This window comes from Staurois parvus, unplaced genomic scaffold (genome assembly GCF_062004578.1).
Source record: "Staurois parvus isolate SC_StPar_1 unplaced genomic scaffold, SC_StPar_1.0 ptg000017l, whole genome shotgun sequence".
NCBI lineage: Eukaryota > Metazoa > Chordata > Amphibia > Anura > Ranidae > Staurois > Staurois parvus.
In genome coordinates, this window is record NW_028317813.1 from 13228230 (window position 1) to 13245305 (window position 17076).

Consider the following 17076-nt stretch of genomic DNA (forward strand, 5'->3'; position numbering starts at 1 on the left):
GAGCTGTTGTTCCCCAGACGTGGCAGGCAGAACTTTGCAGCAGGCAGATGTTCCCCAGGCGTGGCAGGCGGAACATGGCAGCAGTTAAATGTCCCCCAGACATGGCAGGCGGAACTTGGCAGCAGGCAGATGACAGTTTCAGGAGTCAGAGAATCGGGCAGAAGTAGGAGCAAGAGGCAAGATCAGGAACAGGCTGAGGTCAATCACGGGTGGTCAGGCAGAGGCAGGGTTAGAAGACAAGCCTAGGTCATACACTGGTGATCAGACAGCAGCAAAGTTAGTGAAGCAAGCCAGGGGTCAGAGCCAGGAGATGAGACAAGACAGGTCAAAGGCAATCCAGAGTCGGCAACAGGAAATCCACTAGTAATAAGACGGCACAGTAACACAGGAGGCTGATGATCATCCACCAATTAGTGGTCAGAGCTGCTGTCCTTTTAAAGGAGAATAGGTGCCAGAATCTATCGCGCTTTGCATGTGCCACTGCACATGCTCACCCGCCGATTTGTGCACCCGTGTGCGCCATCGTGCCCTGCATGCACCAATGCGAACGGGAGTGCGTAACCTGCAGCCATATTGAGAATTGGGAATAGTGCCAAGTCTTACTTTGACTAGTCCCCTGACACCTGCATAAAAATTTTGCTCATAAATGAAATAAACATTAGGGCAAGCTCTCTTCTGATCATTCAGAAAATGCATACTCCTTAGCATGTGTTCCAAGCCAGACCAGAAGTGACGCAATGGAATTTCTGCTTGATGCTTTTCATCATCCAATATGTGATGTCTTCAGAAGCAGGTGTGTGTGTGATCGTACATGTTTAGGACCGTGATTGGTTCCTTAGGGGCAGGTTTTATTACATTACAGCAAGGGTTGCAAGATACTTCATTTTTAGAAATCGGAGAATAAAATCAAATTTTCAACCATCCCTTGGTAGCTAAAACAAGGTAAATAGTCAATAGAGAGCTATGTTGATTTTTTTTTTTAAATTCAGCAATTTATAAATAAATTATTAAAAAAAGGTCACCAAACAGGACAATATAGCTCATGTATGTCAGCAGACTGCATCTGACACCACAAAAGGGGGATGGTGGAAAATGGCTGTGTTTTATATGTTCAGCCTATCAGTGTGATCTTCTCTAGTATTAATTGGGGGCACATCTCTGCTGCTCCTTTCTCCCTGCATTAATGTAATGCACTTTTCCAGAGCAACATTGTTGCTCTTTTATTATTTAATTTTTTAGAAAATGTGTGTTGCCCTTTACTGTCTTGTTAAAAGAGCCCTTTTTGAGTTTCTTTCATAGTCCTGATTTGCCTGATGTGCACCTGACTTTTAATCAAATACAGAAATTTTAGGACATACTAAAGCTGGAAACTGGAAAAAGGTTCTGCCTAAAAAACATAGACTTGACAGTCCCTTATGACATCAAGTACCTTTTGGTAGCAAGTGGCCTTGAGATCTTAACCTTAATATTTAATGTTCTTAGGTGTCCTTTTATGAAACAGAGATCAGCGGCGATCCTGAGGATTGTTGCTGATCTCAGATCATTTGTGGTCTAGGAAACAGAGGTGATCAGCGGAGAACATGTTCTCCGCTGATCATCTCTGCACACAGAGAATCTGTCACTGACAGCCAGTGTATGAAGGAGTGATGTCAGCCCTTCACTGGTGATATGTGTTCTCTCTCCAGATTCTCCAGCCCAGAGGTGGAGAATCGGGGGAACTGCAAACAAAGCAGCAATAATTTACCGCTGTTTATTAAACTGTGTTTTACTGATCTCTTACTGTAAGCTTGCGAGCTTATAGTAACAACAGCCGTTTTCCAGCGTTCAAAGCATTTGTAGATCGCTTCTCTCCTCATTCAGAGAAGAAATCTACACTGCTTCATAAAAAGGCATTCAGAGAAGAATTATCTCCTCTGAGAATTTCAGAGAACTGAACAGCGGGCACTTACCACTGCATGATAAAAGGACACCATAGTGTTTGGAAGCTGTGGAAAAATCTAAATCTGATACCCATATGCTGAAACATGTGTCTGGGTCCCCCCCTCGCCATTACAGCTCTACAGACCTGCTGCATGTATGTTAGCTGTTTTGGTAAGGCAACCCTTTCATTTTGAATTTATTGTTAACACATGGTGACAATGGACCTGCACCTTTTTGTTTTCCAGTACAGAACAACACAGTGCACAAATGGTTCACCATCTGTTTGTTGTGGTATGCTGAATCGAAATTTGGTTGTGGTTCAGTGGGGATGTGTGTTGGTGTTCCATTCAAAATGGACACATTTTACTGCAACTTTATGATGTAAATCTGGTTGTAAAGGCACACATACACACCATAGTTCCAACGGTCTGACGCCCACGAGGTCCCTTGCCAGCATCTTCACCTTGAGTTTTTCCGGGTGCCAGTTTTTGGCTGCTTTGATTGGCTGGCATGGGATGACGTCATTCCTGTGCATACACAGGGGAGCAGTCATTCCAGTACACTAAAAGTATGCTGGTGTGTAAATTGAGCTCTGCATGCACAGCTCAGTGTGTATTTCACAGAGGATTACAAATAGGCAGGTAAATGTACTTTATTGTAGAAGAGAACTTAGCATGTCTATTCTGCAGTAAGGAGCTTGCCTTACAGTTTTTAGATTTAGATCTACTTTAATGTGTGGAATGTAGGGTGCGTAGTTATAAAGGAAAAAAGGAAATCCAACACCCCCCCCCCCCCCCCCCATTACATTTTGTCAGTTTCTACATTCAGCTTCTGCTCTGTTCACTTTTCACTGCAGTTTTCCTATTGTCTACCCTGGTTTGGACAATTGCTTTTGTGTAGTTACCTTTACAGCCACACTAGTCTCATGCATTTAGGCCCAAGGCTATAGGCAATAAATAGACTACTCCATCCTGTTTGTGTACATGTTTTCCTAAATGCACGTTTCTAATATATAGTATTAGGTTTCATGCACACGGGTACATACACATAAACGCTCTGCAGATTTTTGTGCCCAGGATGTCCTGGTGCTGCATACAGCCACCCATAGACATGAATTGGTGAAAGGGGCTGTATGCAGCTGTGTGCCGTTACATGCATAAAGTGGCACATGCACAGAGACGTAATGTGCTGAATGCATCTGCATTTGGGATATTATGTCTGTGTGCCTAAACGTGTATGGGACTGCAAAACTCAACTGAAGCCCATGAACACAGGTCCTAAATAGGGTGTTTCGTGTGTGTGTGTGTGTGTGTTTATGTATGTACCTATTTGTTCAGCCTGATATTTTACAGTAGGGTAGAGTGAACGATTGTAGTTTTTTTTAGGTCTGTTTACACCAGATCTGTAGACAAATCTTGTTGCATTTGCCTGAAACAAGTCTACAAATTGCTAGTGTTCTTTACACATTGCTTCCCCGTCACGCAGCACATGAACAATGTGACAAGCTTGTAGTTCTGCCAAGTTAAAGAATTACTTTGTGGCAACATTTGTTTCAGAGAACAAAGTATTTAGGTCACCAGGATCTTGTTTGCAGGTGACTGATCACTGGACAATACAATATTTTTTGCAGCAGTTGAAGTATACATTTTATTATTGCAGGTTTGTTAGATGATTGCAATAAAAAAAAATCCATACATAAAGAATACAAGGGGTAGCGAATTTAGTGCATTGAAGTGAATGTAATACCTCACATAAGGTATGAAATACCATCAGGTGACTGACTGATCCTTCCAGCTGACCTTTAGGTCGTGATCAGATGATCAAAGTATGTCTTTGTTCTCCTGTAGTCTTCTTAAATCTTCTCTTGGCAATAAATGTTTTTTTGGCCAGATCTGTTTTCTTTTGGTGATAACCTATTCTTCACCCATGATAAAAAATGATGATGGGGTTCTCTGCTATGTACATAATTCTAATTGCTCATTTTATTGTAGAAAAGGTTGAAATGTTGACTTCATGGGTTTCTTTTGACAATCATGTCAGGCAAGGTCCTAAGGTATCAGTTCTTAAATCTCATTTATAGTTACAGCATACACTTTCAATTTATAACATCAGCATTGTAATAACAATACAAAAATAGTTATTTTTTACAATCCAATTAAAGCTTTCTTGAAAAATCTTTAAAGTGGTAGTGAACTTCCTCCAAGAAAAAAAAAATTCTCCCTGCTAGGAAATATGATAATGTTCTAGTATGCATCTCATACTAGGAGATTATGAGAGACTTGCCTTAAAATCAATCATCGCTGACAGGGCTTCCATCTTCACCCAGTGTTCCTTCAGGGTTCGCGGGCTTCAGCTGTTTGAATGGCAGAGCAGCAATGAGGTCAATCCCACGCATGTGTACGAGAGCCACAGCCATGACACTGTGCTCTGAGGGGATGGCATGCGTCCCTTCAGAGTGCATGCACTGATGACGTCACCAGCTTCAAAAGTAGTGCATATCAGTGCGTGTTTAGGAGACATTCCTGGTACCTAGGTAAGCTTTATGATAAGCTTACTTGTCGGTATAAGTGAGCTAGTGGTGTTTACTGCCACTTTCACGTTGTGAGTTCTACCTGTCTGCTGGTCATCTCTTTCCACAATATGCTGGATTATCTGCATACTTTACATCCTAACATCTGCTTATTACATTGGTTTACTTTCCATTTCTAAGGACTATATATCCCATGGTACCTTGCTGCCTGCAAGCAGTGATTCCTGTACTGACTCCAGAAACTCCTCTTCTCAGCATCTCTGTAGGTCATAAAGTAGGCTCTTTGAAATGTGTAACACAGTGCACAGGTCATAGAAAGACATGTCACAGAATTCAAGGTAGTAAGTGTGGGGACCTTCACAAAGTAAAGCTGGCCATAGAAGAATCTAACTTTTGATCTGTTTGCAGCCATCCCTGCTCGACACAAGTTGATTTGTTTGATCAGCTTCTGTCGAAGGAGAAAGTTGGAAAATGTTTCTCAATCAGTGACTGCAGCAGCTGTCAGAATACAGTTGGGATTCCTTCTGCCACCGTGTTTGATTCATCTAACCTGCTAGCTGAATGAAAAAAATTACCTATCTATGACCAGCTTTTATTTACAAGCTTCCAAATTATTCAGATAAAAAGGAGTAGGCTAGACATATGAAAATAAATATAGGATTTTAACAGCAGAACACAGGTGGCAGGTATGGAATAACTATGCAGAAATTTGCAGTATGTGTGTATATTCCTAAACTGCTCTTTAGCTCAATGTCTGTCCCTACATTTATATACGGTTAGGTCCATATATATTTGGACACAGGCACAATTTTAGATTTTTTTTCAGGTATTTACAAAAACATATTCAAGCTATAGTTATATAATGGATATGGGCTGAAAGTGCACACCACTCTCAGATTTAATTTGAGGGTATGTACATCCAAATTGGAGGAAAGGTTTATGAATTACAGCCATCCCTCCTTTTTCAAGGGACCAAAAATAATTGGTCAAATGAATATAATCATAAATAAAATGTTCATTTTTAATATTTTGTTGAGAATCCTTTACTGGCAATGACTGCCTGAAGTCTGGAACCCATGGACATTACCAAAGACTGGGTTTCCTTCTTTCTGATGCTTTGCCAGGCTCTTACTGCAGCTGTCTCCAGTTGTTCTTTGTGGGTCTTTCTGCCTTTAGTTTTGCCATCAGCAAGTAAAATGCATGCTCAATTAGGCTGAGATCAAGTGATTGACTGGGCCATTGCAGAATATTCCACTTCTTCTTTGCTTCAAAAGCTCCTGGGTTGCTTTTGCAGTGTGTTTTGGATCATTGTCCATCTGTACTGTGAAGCGCCGACCAATCAACTTTGCTGCATTTGGCTGAATCTGGGCTGACAGTATATCTCTAAACACTGCAGAATTCATCTGGCTGCTTCTGTCTTCTGTCACATCATCAATAAACACCATTGACCTAGTGCCACTGGAAACCATGCATGCCTATGCCATCACTCTGCCTCCACCAAGTTTTACAGTTGACATTGTGTGCTTTGGATCATGAGCTGTTCCAAGCCTTCTCCACACTTTTTTCTTCCCGTCATTCTGGTATAGATTAATCTTAGTTTCATCCGTCCAAAGAATGCTTTTCCAGAACTGGTCTGGCTTTTTTAGATGTTTTTTTTTAGCAAAGTCTAATCTGACTTTTCTATTCTTCAGGCTTATGAATGGTTTGCACCTTGTGGTGAGCTCTCTGTATTTGATCTTGTGAAGTCTTCTCTTGATTGTAGACTTTGACAATGATACACCCACCTCCTGGAGAGTGTCATTCACTTGTTTGTTTTTCTTTACCAGGATCCTGTGATCAGCTACCACTGTTGTCTTCTGTGGACGTCCATGCCTTTTTATGTTGCTGAGCTCACCAGCATGTTCTTCTTTCCTCAGAATGTACCAAACTGTTGATTTGGCCTCTTCTAATGTTGCTGCTATTTCTGATGGATTTTTTTGTTTTTGAAGCCTAACAATGGCCTGTTTCACTTGCATGGACAGCTTCTTTGAACTAATGATGTAGGTTCACAGCAATAAATTCCAAATGAAAATACCACACTTAGAATCAACTCCAGACATTTTACCTGCTTAATTAATGAAGGTGTAGCCCACACCTGGCCATGAAACAGCTTTTGATTCAATTGTCCAATCACTTTTGGTCCTTTGAAAAAGGGTGGATGGCTACTCTTAAGAGCTGTAATTCCTAAACCCTTCCTCCAATTTAAATGTACATACCCTCAAATTAAACCAGAGAGTATGCACTTTCAGCCCATATTTATTATAAAACTATAGCTTGAATATGTTTTGGTAAATACCTGATAAAACTAAAATTGTGTTTGTGTCCAAATATATATGGACCTAACTGTATATCACAGCTGCATTGCACAGAAATTAATGAAATGTCACTTTGTTATTTGACATTTCAATAAAATTATATAAAAAAAAAAAAAAGGTAAACCGTGCCTCGCATAGTAAGAGTCTGGCTAGACTATTAAAGGTGAATGTAAAGACTATTTTTTACAGTTTCAGGGCTGCTATCAAGTGATTGCTAGAAGGGGAGAGGTAGGCAATAAAAAGCTTACAGCATACCTTATGCAGGGTACTGTCAGATAACAGTATCAAGAGGAAGGGCGGGGGTTACTTTAAGCAACATCAGACATAGCTGAATTTTGAAGAGCATCTTATTCAATGTTGTTCTAGTGTAATGAGCATTTCATGGTACACATATAAAGTCTTACTATATACCTTCTTCTTATGATCAAACTAATAAGTAATAAGAAGCTAGCAAGCAGATCTTGTATCTCTGCATAGCCCACCCCGTAGTTCAATATACATTAGCTGATTGCTTAGCTGTCAGTGCACTGCTGCCCTGGCTGTGGCCCTGCTGATTGAATGCTTTTTACTTATGGCTGCAAGATAGCTCTTTACAACTGGGAATTCTGGCTAATAGGTGAGGAATCGCATGTTCTTTTAATTACTGGGTAAATGTGTACATTAGCAGAGATTGTAGTATAAAGGTATTCTCTATCTTCATAAACAGTTGAAGGCCCCTGTATTTCTGAAGGCACAGCATAAACAGCGGCTATTACACTGAACACCCAGTAGAGTTTCATAGAGCTTTACATACTGGTGGTTTTATATTTGCAAAAGAAATAGAATTCAAAACAGGCTTGTTTCCCTATTAGATGACTTAATAAAAGGACAAAAATGAATTTAATATTTTTTTACAATGGAGTTACTCTCAAATTGCAAAGGTATATTGTATAAGTGTGTTCAGTCTGTTCAGCATGCAGGGTTTGATCACTGCTCTGTAGCATGGTCACTATCCACCAACAATGACCACAACATTTGGAAGCCCTCTACTTCTTCACAATGACCACAGCTGTCAGTAACATCACTGTTACAGTGAGGGGGTCGGGCATGATTGCATGCATTAGTCAAAACTTAGTATTTTAGTGGAATTTACAAATGACAAGATGCTGGCTGTAGTAAAATACAATATAGTGCAGCGCTATGTAATATATAATATGTAAAAACAAATATACAATAAATATATTATAATATAGTGATCAGATCCTTCATGAATCTATGAGTGTAAAAAATCGTGACAATGTGACAACAATACAAACAATAAGTGCCACCATTGATGATACTGAGTGAGGTGATTGACCTGTGACGAATAATACCTGTGAGGATTGTGGTGTGATGCTAGAGGCGAGCTGGTCCGTGTGGTCACTGTAAGGAGGTGAGGGGGCATTTTGGCTACTTGAGGATTTGCACCTGTGTTGTGACCACGATTACATGTTATCACGTGCATGATTTTGACGTTGGAGCATGATTTGATTTTCAGTTTTGGACTATATAGATTTTTTTTATATAAGCATTATTTTGGTGTGTCTATGATCTATATCTTATTGTTCATGTGGACATTTTATGTGGTTAAGTGTGTGACACTTATCACTTTGTTTTCGGAATTCATCCCTATCCAGAGATGCACACACAGTTTTGCACTATTGATTTGTGAGTAATAGATCCCTCAATTGTGGATTAGGGGGACTGGGAATTTATATTTTAACAGACAAAATGATTGTATTGTTGTCACTTTGTCACAATTTTCTACACTCATAGATCCATGAAGGATCTGATCACTATATTATAATATATTTATTGTATATTTATTTTTACATATAATATAGCGCTGCACTATATTGTATTTTACTTAAGTCACATACACCTTGGTTTTAGGTTATAAGTGTCAGCAGCTTAGGGTTAGGGAGGATCCGTATACACGCAGGAGGACCCTATATTATCATCTAAAAGATGCTGGCTGTAACTGTGCAAAGAACATTTGGCTGTTAAGGAGTAATAGACTTGGTTTTGGATGTGTCAGAGCTTGACCATAAATAGACCGGCTGAAGTTCTCTCCACAGTCATGACATTCCTCACTGGTCTTTTCATTGAACAGTGGAACTAACCGGGTTATCATCTTGCTGAAATGTTTATAGGGATTTATGGGCCATTAAGCACATTGTGGATTACCCTACTGCTTGGTAAGAAGCCAGACTAGGTCTTCCACAGTTGTGATGGTGCATGGAGAGCATCCTGATCACCTTGGAGACCTTTAACAAGCTGGTAGAGGAAAACAGCTTTGGTCAATTGTAAACTATGGACTGGGAGTGCTTGCATGTACCATGGAAGGTAAGAAATGTACAGTACATTCTTAAACTTCCAAGTTCTAAGGCTGGTACCCTTCATTTTTCTTCCATGAAATGGTTTGTTACCTGAAATGTCAGAAGTAAAGCAGAATTACAGCCAAAAATAACAGGATGAATTTGAATAGCCTATTATATAACATCTATTTGTACTTCATGTTCCAGAGACACTATAGGAAGAGAGAGGAAGCCTCTGCAAAGTGAGGGAATTCTTTCTTAGACATTTGTCACTGGAACAGGTGTCCCGGATAAAAGATATGCCCTCAATTTATGTTTTGATGACAACTAAAATTTTATGTTCCATCACTTTCTGTCTTGTTGACAATGGTCAACAGGTAAAACAGGGTGAATCTTTATAGAGGGTACATAGACTGCAATAAAAACTTCACAGGGATTTAAAAGAGAAGTATGGAATGTTTTATCATTTTCAGTTCATACTTACCTAGGTGGATGCAGCATCTGTCCAATGCTGCATCTGTAGCCCGCCGGCTGTAAGGGTGAGAACTCAACGATCACATGACCACTGATTGCTGAGTTCTCACTGCCACTGTGAGCAGAGAGCGGTGACTGTCAGTCAACACTGTCTGTTCTGCCCCCCCGCACACTGGAACGCTGGGCTGTGGAGGGGGTTGCTGGCTCAGGCTCTCAGCAAATCACTGAGAGGCTGAACCAGTTTCCGCTCCAGACTCTGGGGCGGATCCTGACATTAAAGTCAGGATCTTTCCCCAGTCTGTACCGGCTGAGTGACATCAGCCGACAACAGGCTTCAGCCAGCTGTCAGCTGAAAATGGGTCACAGGGTTCAGAACAAACTGCACTCCTGTGATCCACAGGAGATGTACAGCCAAAATCTTTCCCTACTATCCAAAACCCAAAATGTTTTACCTATACATATTGTAACATCCCTGAAATTGTCTGTTCTAAAATGGGCATACTATTGATAATATGTGTACTGTATGTGATCGTTACTAGTTCCCTCTGCTGCACCTTGTAGAGGATGTGGTAATTAACCACAGCTCCGTTGTCTTGTGTGGTTTGTTTTGATTGAATGCATTTAAGCACATTTTTTGTATTGTACCTTGGTTACCGGATTCATAAACCAGAAAAGAGCAGCCAAACTGGAATTGATTAATACACCTTTTTAAAGCCTATGCCCATCCAAAATAGAATTTTTTTTTTTTTTTTAGCAACTGCCTTTTTCTATTCTACAGACGCTCAAGCAGCAAGTTCTTCCTACCATAGCCATCATAAAGGCACAGAAGGGGATTTAACTTGTTCTCTGTAAATTACGATATAAGAAAAACTAATGCCTCTGCATAATTAACATGTTGAGTGAAGTTTATCCTCTTCCCAACCATTCTTCTGATCAAGAACCAGCAGGGCAGGCTTCTGATCATGTGATTGCTGTTTGGGCCAACACATGCCTGATGAAGGGGTCGTTGCACTTTTCCGCTGTGATGTGATCACTTTGAGTAAAAGTTTTTTTTTTGGACTTTATTGGAAGATCTATGGGGTGCTGGCAAATACATGCGTTGATCTTGCTGCACCACCTGTTTATTCCTTAGTCTATTCTAGGAAGGTGTACAATAGGACTACTGATAACTGTTTGCTGTGTGAGCCAATCCCAGTGATCACGTGATCAGTAAGAAGCTCCGCCTGTTGCATAAATGATTACAACTTGAATTTCAGTAGTTTTAATAGCTTCCTGAGGAAAGGTATTCAATTTGACCCTTCCCTCTTTCCCCAAAAAGATCACATCAGTATGCAGTTCTGGATGCAGATTTAAAATCATCTTTTATTCATTAAACAAACATTGTTTGCTTTTTAATTACAGTTACTGGTTTTCCATGTTCTGGTTGAGTGAGGCACTGGTGGCATAACCAGGGCCTCACAGATGCATCCTGGGAAGGTTACCTCACCAGTGTCTTCCCCCTCATATGATGTGCGCTGTCACATGTTCCAGGAAGTAGACCCAGAATTTTAGGCATAGTTTCAGGAAGTAAAGGGAGACATATTCATATGCCCTTAGTGAATATGGCCACTGTGTGAAGAATGAAAAAGAAAAAAAATAAGGTGTGCAAAAGCAGCACAGTGGTTTAGTGATTAGCACTTCTGTCTTGCAGCACTAGGGTTCTCCATTCTAATCCCAGCTGTGACACTGCCTGAATAGTTTGCATGTTCTCCCTGGGCTTGCATGTATGTATGCATGTATAATAGGAATTTCAGATTGTAAGCTCCTCAAATGTAGGGACTTATATGAATGTACATTATATGTAAAATGTCTTATAAAGACCGTTAACAATGAATAAAAAGTCTGCAGTTGTCTATAAGTGTCTGTTTGTAGATTGCATTTACTAAAAAAGTTCTGAAGGTGCCTATTTTTTTAAGATAGGGATGAAGTTCCTCTTTAAAGTGGAGAAAAGCCCAACACTAACTGTCCTTAGAAAGGTTCCCTTCCCCCTCCTCCCACCTCTCCTGCATTATAGCAGCCATGATGTCACCCATAGGTTCCCATGTACTAGCTGTTTTCGGAATTTCCTAATCTCCCCCGCAGCAGCTGCTCACTAAAACAGGGAAGCTGGAGCTGCAGGATCACATGACTTGACTGGGGCACATTTAAAAAGGTAAGTACACAGTTCTTTTGTACACAGGGTATGCAGGATAGGTAGGAGGAGTGGGAAGGGAACATTTTTAAGAATTGTAATCACATTTATTATACTATTATTGAATGTTTTTTTTTCACTAAGTGCAAGCAGCTAGAGAATAGTAACTGTTGTGTAGATTTTTGTTTGTATATTTTATTTTTAAGAATAGTTAGTGTTAGGCTTTTCTTTCAGTTTAAAGTGTTGCTAAACCCACAGCTGTAAAAATCAGTCTGTATATGCAATAAAGCATGCTTGTTACACTCACTGTGGAACCTAAGGGGGTAATCAACTGCATTTTGTCAAGACGCTGTTTGATCAAGACTTCTTTGATCCCCCCCTTCTTCCAGTGTCCCCCTCTAATCTCCTGATATGACATATCGTGTGGAGATAATTGCACATGCTCAGTTTGGTGTGCATTGCTGGAGAGTTTTTTTTTCTTGGGAGAGTGCATGTGATCAGCACAGGGCCAATCAGCACTGTCCAGACAAAGGTCAGGGGTTTTGCATCCTCCTAGAGCAGAAAGAAAACTCCTCCTACAAACTTTGACCAGTGCTCTGCTGGACACTGATAGAAATCACAAGACTGGTCTAACTGCTGCTGAGAAAAGGTATTAATGTAGTTTATATTTACTAAAATAATTGCATTTCCATGTTGTGTGTACTGTGGGGGACCATGTAGAATGAATGCAGGGTAAAAAATAGTCATTATTAGACAGGGGTAGGCTGGCAAGTTGAACTGGATAGTCCTATTTTTTACTTTGTGACGCCTTCCATGTTCACTGTTTAAAAAGCCAGTTGTAGACCTGGGTAGGTGACCAGTTTTTTCTTTGTATGTTAATTTTGGAGGTTCAGTGGGTGCATTGGACACCCTGGCTGCCGTTGTGCTACATGCTGGGTGTCAGGTGCGCTCCCATGACCTTAATGAGGGGTGGGCTCCCTCAGGTTCACCTGCCCTTGTTTCTATCCATTTAAATGCATGTGCCTCCATTGTGAGGACTCTCAAGATTTATAGAGTTAGGACCACAGATACTCAGGGTGCCGTGATGTGGCTCTGTGGCTTACGTATGTATTTGCAAATGTGTGCTAACTAAACCCCTGTTTTTAAACGCATGTTCTTAGACAGGTAAATTTGGTTTTTGATAGTTGGTTAACTGGCTGGCAGTTTGGACTGGCTTTCTTATCCCCCTCTTTTGATAAGTTATACTTATCTATGTTCCTTGCCGACAATAGCCATTATTAGACTGGGGTAGGCTGGCAAGTTGAACTGGATAGTCCTATTTTTTACTTTGTGACGCCTTCCATGTATAGACCTGGGTAAGTGACCAGTTTTTTCTTAGAATGAATGCAGGGTCCTGGGTTTAGTAATATTTTAAGGGCTTGTTCACACTTGACTGTTTTACCAACTCTTGCCAAACGCCCCTATAGCGTTTGGCAAGCGTTGGTCCGGCGTTTGCAGAGCGTTTAACGCTCGGCAAACGCCGCATGCGCAGTTCAGCGGCGGTTGCTAGGCGTTTGCCGAGCATTAAAAATGCCCTACAAACGCCTATAATGAAGTTTGAATGGTGTTACTGCTCCGCAAACGCCCCGCAACCGCACCGCAAACGCCGGCCGGGCATTGGCGGAGCGGCACCATAGACTAGAATAGGAGGCTTCAACACCTCCTGACTCGACCAGAGGCATCCGTTTTGCCGCGACGTTAACACTCCCGTTAGAACAGCACCATGTGCTGCAATGTGCAGAATTGTCCGAGGCGTTTGGGAAGCGGTAAAAACGCTTTTCTGCCGCCTTTCTGCCGCCTGCACACAACGCTAGTGTGAACGTAGCCTAAGTTCTTCAATATTTCAAGTCTGCTACTCACTTGTGATAATGACTCAATATATCCCATGCATTTACAGTTGGGAGTAGATCAAGAGACCTGAAAATCCAGGCCATTGTATCATTTTTGTTCACTGTTCTGTGACAATACAAGGCCAGGTATTATCTGCTGCTAAATTCCATTTACATTTTGCTGATTTGTGAAAAGACAACACCCTGACACACTGGCAGGCCATCATGAAGGCTGTGTTGTGTATCAGATGGCCTGTAAACAATACCCAAAGACCAAGTGTAGTATTCCACAATCACTGATGGGTCAGCTCTTTCTTTACTGTTCTTTGAACATCATTTACTAGGATGCAACTCTGCCACTTGATTGCTTCTGGTTATTTCCAGATCAGGAAATCAATGCAGTGCGTTGTTAGAGGTAAACATTACCCTAGGACAGGAGATTGAAGGCCTGCTTGAAGTAAATAATAGATTGCTGGATAAGATGTTGAGACAAAAGATTTGGTCCAGGCATGGGTAATTACTATCTGTCATATATATTTAGTCTTCCTGGCCTTAGGCAGTGCTATGTAATGTAATTAATGAATATGTGATCCCTTACCTTTAAAACAACTCATTCAGTTAATTATGGAGTAAAGCCTAATTAACGCTGGCGCTCCTGTGTTTAGCTTTTCTAGAAGCAGGGAATTATAAACAACATTTATGCACCCCAGATCTCTTTTTCCTGCATTTAGATGTTCCTGGGTTTAGCCACATTTAGCCCTCATGTACACTGAACGTTAGCTGTGTAAAGTCACATTAAAAAAGTGAGTTTTTCAGTTTTTTTTTAGCATTTTTGCATTAGCGTTTAGTGGTGTTTTGCCGTGTTTAGCGGCATTTTCCTGTGTTTTTTCCACGTTTGTGTTTTTTAACATTTTTTGGGTCAAAAAAAGTCCAAAAATGCCGGTTTGCGGTGGTTTACAGCGTTTTGCTGCATTTTTCAGCGTTTTTCAGCATTCAAGCATTTTTACAGCTACAAAACTCCTCTAGAAACCCACTAGTCCTAGGTTTTTTTTCCAGCCAAAAAACGTCCCAGCCAAAAACCGTTGATTACAATCTATATGTGCATGGACACATAGGATAACATGCTGGGGGGTTTACTGGCTGTAGAAAAACATGTCAAAAGCCAAAGACAGCAGCTGTAAAAATGTCCAGTGTGCATGAGGACTTATGCAGGCCATACATGGTTCGAATTCCGAACGATTTTTCATCCGAAAATCAAAAACATTGTTCGCTCGGTAATCCGATGGTGCCATCAATGATTTAAAAAAATCGGCCAACCAAGTCATAAAGTTTACTCTATATAACAGGCAAAACTTTTGTTCCTTATATTCTTATTCATATTCTTATATTCATATTCTTTTCGGAAAAATGATCATTGAGTAGAAAATCTGTAGTTTTTTATGAATTTTCCAACATGCTCGATCACCGAAAAGGGGAGGAACCACGAAAATTGGCCAGTGCCATTGACCCACTAACAGAGCGAAAATCGGCCGATTATTCTTAGGTCCGGTTGAATTTCAACCCATGTATGGCTGGCCTTAGAGCTTCTGATCAGATCCTGGACACACAATCAGGAAGCAGTTGGTAGACTGGCTTCTGGTGCACAGGCTTCTGTACACAGGGGCCAAATGTCAGCCATTTTAATTTCAAGCAGCTGATACCGACCGATATTTGGCTCATGTGTACCAGCCTTTAACTGCCAACTTCACCCATCTTAATTTAGATGGTGAGGCCTGATGTGTACTACTAGAAATGAGGATGTGTGTCAGTGGTGGCTTGTGTCCAGCACTCACAGGAAAGCATGGTTTGTAGTGACTGTGAATGTACTCTGCATGTGCATTTGTATGCCGTACGTTAGTTCTTTCTGTGGTCAAGAAAAAGCATATCTTCACTCAGAAAGCTTGTAAAGCAGACATGATGTCACCCTACATGATTAGGAGTCAGATTGCAGTGCTTTTCTTGCAGCCAGACAAGAGTGCAGTGACTGTTACAGATGCACTCTTCTCCATTCTTGCCATTATTCGGCTTCTTCAGATGTTTTATTATAATTTCTTCGTTCCTACATTGGTTTCATTAGCTTTTCCTCATGTCTTCACCTCACTTCTTCCGCTTTCATACAAGTAACCTCAGTTTCCTCACATGCTGATACTATCATCAGCACAAGATAGTCACATTTTAGTAGCTAATAAACAAGCGGAAACCAGTATGAGTGGATATACAGGACAGAGTGGCCTGCAGCCAAGAGCATTCTGTTATGTTGTGTACTGCTTTCTAATTTTTGATGTTTATTGTACTGTGATTCAAATAGTGCTTGGGTGAAGGGATATCACTTGTGGGGTCCTCATGATGAAGAAAGATTCCAGTACATTCTTTTTGCCTAAGCTGGCCATACACATATAGATTATTTCTGGAAAAATCTAATCATAATAAAAATTTAAGATGAATTTACTAGAAGAAATAAACTGTTCAACTAGCTAGATTCAATTATTATTATCATTATTATTATTATTATACAGTATTTATAAAGCGCCAATAGTTCGCTCAGCGCTGTACATTACAAAGGGGGACAGAACATGTGACAGAACAATACCAATACAATGTGATACACGAGGGGTTCGAGGGCCCTGCTCTTTCGAGCTTACAATCTAGGAGATTAGACTTTTTTCATCAAACGAACAATATTTCTACAGTAGAGGACACAGACGGAGTCTTAGAGGACTGGGTAATATGCAGCAACCTTCAAATTATTGGGCATTCCCAACAATCTTCAGTTTTTTGCTAGTATTCTTGGGTGATAGATGTCTTCTCTTTACTGAGGGAGATTGCTGGTTTCCACTAAATGTTTTCCTACAACATACTCAAGCTTTTAGTGGACTGTCTGTGGGCACTTCTAAATTGGCCAAATCTCTCACCCCAGAGCTGCTCCTGTTTCCTACTTTACTGATGCTGACTTTTTTGATGCGAGGTCCTGAGAGGAAGAGGCCTTTTGGATTCAGTCATTTTAGAGAGTGCCCTGTGGGACATACCCTGTTCTTCCTACAATGTGGTCTGGACCAAAATATGGCCCGGATTACAGTCTAGGGCAGATTTTGGCCTTGGTCATTCTTTTAGAAATTATTGGCCTCTCATTCCTTGGTTAAAGCTTTTTGTTGTCATGCACATTGCTTGCTGCCTCTGTGTGCCACGTGGTGACTTTGCAAAACCTCAGCCCTTGAGCTCCTTGCCCTTCAGAGGGCATCCCTTGAGCCTATTAGGAATACTTAGTTGTCTGTCCTTTCTTGCTCAAAAACATTCCAAGGAAATTCCTCTCCATTGGTTGGATCAATTATGTGTCATGAGGGTCTTCCTCTTGCCTACAGCTTTTGTTGCCCTTGGTTACAGCCTT

General features: G+C 40.8%; 1 protein-coding gene across 2 annotated transcripts in view; it reads left to right on the forward strand.

Annotated features, from left to right (window-relative positions):
- The window catches only part of ESYT1 (extended synaptotagmin 1), a 131789-nt gene that overhangs the window by 32155 nt on the left and 82558 nt on the right, over nucleotides 1-17076 (forward strand). The gene's annotated exons all lie outside the window — the stretch shown is intronic.